The sequence below is a fragment of the Carettochelys insculpta genome, chromosome 1 (assembly GCF_033958435.1).
Source record: "Carettochelys insculpta isolate YL-2023 chromosome 1, ASM3395843v1, whole genome shotgun sequence".
Lineage (NCBI taxonomy): Eukaryota > Metazoa > Chordata > Testudines > Carettochelyidae > Carettochelys > Carettochelys insculpta.
The window spans coordinates 305474783-305481997 of record NC_134137.1 but is presented as its reverse complement, the minus strand read 5'-3'; positions in this window follow the sequence as shown (position 1 = coordinate 305481997).

The window sequence follows — 7215 nt, the reverse complement described above, 5'->3', positions numbered from 1 at the left end:
GCTTGGCTTGACATTTGGTGAGAACCCCATGAGTCAGCTTTCCATTTATACTATTAGACCCCATGTTATTAGTTTTTAAATTTAGATCTGTTAACAGACTTTGCTGCCTTCTCTTTCTGCTTTTTGAAGACAGCTTCTGTTTCATTGCAGCTGAAAGATAATAAGGACCCCAGGCAATGCAGTTCTTGCTGACCTATTTCTTTAAGTGTAGAATTGGCTTCAATTTGGGTTCTGGAACTGGAAAATATTCTTTTAAAAACTCTTCTGAAAGATCAGCCTGTTCCATATAGAGTGTATTTTGCATATTTATCTGCTCACAGACTAATTCTATTGATATGGTTTGTGCCTGTAGGCCACAAAAGCACTTAGAAGAGTAAGTTGGTGTTCCATGAACATAGTGGCTATGTGTACACTAGCCCATGCCTTTCGAAAGGGGGATGCTAATGAGACACTTTGGGATATGCTAATGAGGTGCTCCACGAATATGCAGCACCTCATTAGCACAATGGCAGCCATGGCACTTCGAAAGTTCCACTTTCGATCGCATGCGGCTCATCTACAGAGGGTCCTTTTCAAAAGGACCCTGCACACTTCGAAATCCCCTTATTCCTATAACCAAATAGGAATAAGGGGATTTTGAAGTGTATGAGGTTCTTTCAAAAAGGACCCCATGTAGATGAGCTGCACGCAATCGAAAGGGGGAGGAGGGCTAGTGTAGACATAGCCCGTGATAACTAAAGGGGAGTGTGGGAACACACTACATGGTTGAATATATAGCCCCTTTATGTGGAATGAGCATAACTGCCTGATCCCCTTCCAGCTTTGAACAATGTTCTTTAGAAACAACAAGAAGTCCTGTGGCACCTTATAGACAAACCTTATGCGTTCCCTAATGTATGCTACCCATAATTAGGCAATTTCTTTTAGTTTAACGTTTCATTAGGGCTACGTCCACACTACCCCAAACTTCGAAATGGCCATGCCACCGCGCAGCTCGTCCCACAGCAGGGCTCCTTTTCGAAAGGACCTTGCCTACTTCAAAGTCCCCTTATTCCCATGAGCAGATGGGAATAAGGGGACTTCGAATTAGGTGGGGTCCTTTAGAAAAGGAGCCCCGTCGGGATGAACCGCGTCAATTTCGAAGCGCCGCGGCCGCCTGCATGCTCATGAAGCACTGAATATGCATTTCAGCGCTTCATTAGTAAACTTCGAAATGGCCATTTGCGTGGCCATTTTGAAGTTTGGGGCTAGTGTAGACACAGCCAAGGAGAGCTTCGGATTGCTTCCTTGAAATACTGGAACTCATTTAATCTGACCTCAAACTACTCATGTTACCAGGCTTCATGTCTGATCTTTCAGGATTCAGCCCTTCCATAATTCAGTAAAACTACAGGCCAAAACCTGGATTCTCATAAGGTTGGTTTTCACAGTCTCACCAGCTAAAACCAGAGATACAATTGCTCTGATGTAACTGCCCTAGCGTGAGAGCTGAACCTCTCTAATCCGGCACTCTGTTGTCTGGCAAAATCTGTATCCATCATGGTTTTAGTTAGCTGGACGACCACTTATCGTGGATGTTGCCAAGTTTCCTGTGGTCCCAAAAAGTTTGTTTACAGCCACCAGTGCTGGTTCTCAGTGTTCTGTGTTGTCACTTAGCTCTAATTTACCCTTTAAATCTCTCCTAAGAGCCCAATAAGTGGTGGAAAGGTTGATAATGCTGCCAGGCCATACTGACTTCCTGTTGTCTGGCAAATTCTCTTGTTTGGTACTGGTCATGTCTGGAGGGTTCAGGACTAGAAAAGTTCAACCTATACTAGCTTACACTTTTCCCTGGAACAAGAGTAGTGGGAAAAGGCCTGGCTGGAGTATATTGCATTTTATTAATCCCTAGTTACTATAATAGTCCTGTAAACAGTTGTTACAGCAGCCCTATCTTCAGAGACCAACCAATCTCTAGAAACAATGGGAACAGAAAGAGTGCAAATCTAGCTTTGATAGACATTTTTTCCTCTTCTCGGATGCACTTAAATGTGGCTCTGGCACAGCTGAAAATCTAGACCTATGTTTGCAAAGGCTTTGTTGTACTCCATGTAACTGAGGTTATATGCCACTAGCTCCTCCAAGGCCTATTATGCAAAAGTATTCTAATGTCATATGTCCTTGCGCTAAACATATTGTTGAGTGGGTTAACTCTAGATCATGCACCACGAAGATATTTAGGGTATAAACACCGCAATTACCCATCCATCTTACACCACAGACCAGTGTAAATACCTCATAAATGTGTGCAACTCAATGTCCTTTCTTTTGTTGAGTCAGGCCTGAAATGAGTCAGGTACAGAAGCACATGCCTCCACTTAAGCACCTATCTAGTTCCATTACTGTCAGTGGTGCCTCCTTTGTGTTAAAAGTTGGGTATATGGCCTGCTGCTTTGCTGAATCAATGTGTCCCACAGGTGATGTCTGGAAGACCAGACATGGCTTAGGTATGACATGAGACAGCCTGGTGAACCTACATTGGGAATGCTACACACATAAATAGCAAAATAGCTAGTGGCATTCCATGAAACAAAATCCTGTGGTACAACTGTTATTATTTATCATGTATTCTTCACCCTAAAACACAGATGGCAATAGTACAAAATCACTATATTACCAGAGTAAGAATACCAGGGTGCCTCTGAAAGGATAAATAAGACTAAGAACTAGAAGTGCTATAATTCTATTCAGACGTGTTAGAGCTTGTGATGTATGCATGGCTCTGAGCACTGCCCTTTGAAGAGATTTTCTTTGTCAGCAAGTCCTAGCATGTTCTTGGAAACAGTATTACGAGCTCTGGGAAACCCAAGAAATGGATATCCTTAGCACAGGACTCACAGAGGCTTATTAAAATAATAAGTGTTTCCTGTGTCATGGTAATCCAAGATTGGGCCGCAAGACTATAATTGGGTTAAAATCAGGAAATAAATTATCATATTGAGGGGAAAATAATTCAGTACCTCTTGTTAAAATAAAAAAAAATAGTGTGCTAAATGTACACAGGGAAATGGTCATGATTTCCATATAAGTCTGCCAAATGATAGGCTGTTTTTTTCCACAGATTTGGGCTCTGCCCTACATGTGCCTTGTCACCAAGTCCCATTTTGATAGGCTTGAATTTGGATCAGGTGAGCAGGTAGAACAAACGAGAAGCTTCCCATAAGAAAGAGCAAGCTTACTCAGAGAAAGCAAGTTCAAGGGCTAGAGAGGGGCTTTTCAGGACTCTGGAGAGCTGATAGAACTAGGGCACAAAGCTTTGATGAAAGAGTATCTTGTGATCCCGACTTAGAGAAGCCCAAAGAAGAAGTTCTCCACACCAGGCAGAGGCGAAAAAGGGGAGATTTGCTGTGCAGCCTGGAGCAGATGCCTTAAGAGGTGCAAAGACCTTGAAAGGCAAGAAGTTTAAAGAAACCCTAGGCAGCAAGACCTGGATTTTAGAAAGTAATGTTGAGCTCCATATGGGTGCCACAGAAGCTCTAGAAGAGGTAGGATGTTTTGGTTTAAGAGGACATTTGAACTATGATATCTTACTAAGCCAGATTCCAAGAAGGTGTGTTCGTTGACTTGCAAGCAATGTTTGCATGTCTGTGTGTGGTGGCGGGAGGGAGGTAAATTTATTATTAGGCCCCAAAAAGGTGAAGCTGAAGCACCAAAATGGTTCATCTGCAAATTGTATAAAATCTTGTTAGTTTTACTTAAAATTATAATCAGAATAACATCATAAATTTGTCCTCTTTGCACAAATGGATGATTCCTGTGTGATTGTGCATACTCCTGTAGTTTCTTTCTCATATACAGGAATTAGAATGCAGGGCCAAAGATTGCATAGCAGATACATGAAATTATATTTGAAGCCACCAATGGAGTTTTCTGGGAAAATATTCATTGTTAAAGCAGACTAATTATCTAGCTTCTTGGGAATTCAGTTGTAAGTGTTTGGCAAGTGTTGCATCTTTCTGGAACCAAATTCTGAAATATTTTCAGAACAATGTTGTTGTAATCTTCTTTGCTTGTGCAGTTTCTTAGGTACTGTTTCAGACCTCATAGCCTTCATTTTGGTTTTACATACAGTATTTTCTATTTCTTGAAAATCCATTTAAATGACTTTTAATTTGGGAGCCCAATATGCATTTGTTCAGTTTTACTTTGCTGCCTATTCTGGCATTTCAAGTAAGTATGCAGTCATTTCTGAGTTTGACAAACTCAGTTTAATATGTATATAGTATTTGCAGTACAATACTGCATTTAACAGGAGAGAAAAGTGAAGATCTGACTTGTGCTAATAGAGGGTTACCTCCCTTCAGGATTCTTTTTCAATATAGACAAAATTCTTATTTTAGCTGGCACAGATAAACTTGCCCAATACCAATTCAAACCCAAATCAGAAATGGAGTCTGAGCCTTAAAATACCTGGTTCTATTCACTTTGCTATCTGTGACAATGATAATTTATTTTCAATTCGCTGTTATAACTACATAAACAATGGGAGGTTCAGGCATACAAGAAAGGCCAAAATCCACCAATTATTGCTCTATAATGTGGTCTGTGGGTGTTCCCACCTGATGCTAATGCATGATTTGTCTCCATAATTTAATATTCTAGAAAAAGCTGAAATAAATAAAATCCTTGGGAATATATGGGGAGTGGGGGTGGGGAGAAATTTAATCTGCCAACTCATATCTGCAAACCATTTAACTCAGCACATGTGAGCAAGAATCCAATCTGTTTATAACCTAAAACTCTGAGTAGTTCAAATTATAGCTATTCATTTGACACCTTGATTATTTTCCATATTTACGTGTGATGTATATAAAGTAGGCTCTGATTAACCAGCAAGATCTCCAGTGCAATAATAGGGGCTGAGTCTCTCCTGACTTCACAGGAATGTAATGCAGAAATGAAATAAAGATGTCGCTTTCACAGCATGTGGGTATCTTCCTACAATATAACCTCATCTCCTACCACACATAATTGCTACCTTAACTCTTTAACAAATGAAACGCACTTTGTGCGTAGCACTAGAGACTTCGGAGAAGGCCGCAACAAATATAGTCTGAAAATGTGCTGTATTGGCTGCTGCTACTACAATTACTGTTCTAGATTAGCAGACGCTAAACCTCATGTAGTGTAGTCAGCTTTTAAAAAACTATGATACATATTCATTAACCATACAGTCCTGGATAGGCACCAACACAAGGCTGAATCTAGTTTGGCAGGCAAGTTGTTGCCTATTCCAATTTAATCGTGATGCTTTTCCCTTAGTAGTAGCCTTTTCCAATGGGACTAATAAAACCTGTCTCCTTAAAAATGACCAAAATACATTTGAAAACAGTAGGGTGTTCTCAGGGTAAGCAAAGTACTACGATGATATAATCCAATTCCCAAAGCACATGATCCATAATGACAGGGAACAACTGTTCATGTTGTCATGGCAACAGGAAATCTTAGGTTTAAATGTGTGTAGGGTTGCATATTCATAGTTTAAACAGATGATTCTGAGTATGCAGTTAATGCTTACATTGCAGCTACAGCACTGACAGCCAGTACCAAATTTCTGGCATATATTTTTCAGAATGCATGTCTTTTTCATTATTATTATTATTTTAAATGCCACTCTGGATCTCAAAGGGATGTATTTTTCTTATGTTCTTTTTAATCTGTCTTTACACTATTTTCTAATCGACACACACTTTTCCAGTACATAACAGGGAAGTCTGATGTTCCATTCATCTATTTTGGAATAGTAGATTATGGGCAGTTACTTTTAAATGAAGTGTTCTTTTGTCATTCTTAAGACTTCATCGATTTATCTTTGAACTTCCACGGACTATTGTGCTAGAGGTGTATGAGTTAATAAACTCAGTGTTGTAATCCAAGAAACCAAAGCTATAGCATATTGTTGCTATCTGGGTGTTTCAGCAGTATCTGTATGTGGTGAAAAAAACCTCTGTAAACAATAACAGAAAACAGAAATCAATCGTCATGGCTGTCGCCTAGTGAAACGTCCTGGATGTCCTGAGCACTGTAGCACTGTGATGATTGCTGTATTATTTTTTGAAGCTGGGCAAATGGATTCAGACAAAAAAGGGAAAAATGAAAGATTTTGATATTTTTTCTGCCAAAAGTTAACCCTTTAGTGGTGAAAATTGTGATTTCCTAAAGTACCTTAGTAATAGTAAAAGCAATCTCCAGGCCAAACAGCAACAAAAGGTTAAAAATACAAAGACCATAGCATATACCAGTTGTACCACCTGGTCTGACACCCTTGTGACATCACTGATCCTGAACAAGGCAGTTTGTCTGACCACGAGAGATCATGTTTGGCCCCCATGCTGGGCTCTTCTCCCGTGCCTGCTCCCAACCCCAGACCCCACCTGATTGCTGGCCCCACCTGATTGCTGACTCCTGGCTCCAGCTGCTGACCCCAGCTTTCCCAGCTGACTCCTCTTTCTGCTCCAGCTGTGCTGCTCACCATTCTGCTGGGAGATCTGGCCAGGATCCCAGCCACCCAGCTCATCTTGGGCAGTCTGCCCTGTTCCCGCCAGTCCCTCATGGACTGTACTCACTGGCCAGGATTCCTGTCACTGGCCCCTCTTGGGATGCATGCTCCAGACAGTATCCCAGCTGTCTGGTCCTGCTCAGGCTGCTTGCTCTGCTGCTGGGATCCTCAGCCGGGCTGACAGCCCTGCTCCCACTGGCCCTGCTCAGGCCTCATGTTCTCACTGGATCACAGTCACCAGCCCCTCTGGGGCTGCTGGCCTGCTCCTGCTGGACCCACTTGGACTCCTGTCCATCCAGTCATGCTGTCATCAGGCCTGCTGTCCCCCAATTCCTGATTGCCAGGGCTCTCTGGCCTAGGAAAATCCATGGTTCTGACAGACCACCAATATTGCCAGACCATAGAGTCCCGGTTTATAGAGATTCAACCTGCATAACAAATCCTACCTCCACTAAAGTTAAAAGCAAAGTTCTCATCTTCTTCAGTGGGGCCAGGATTTTAGACTAAGAGAATGGACTGATCTTAGCTGAAGACTAAGTGAAGGAAGGCAGATAATATATCACACTTTATCCTTTCCCAGTCTAAGAAACAAGTTGTCCTATCTCAATCTAAGACTTCTCTACTGATCTCTGAGCATAAGGGAGCAATCTCACCCAGCTGCCATTTCTTGCCAGTTA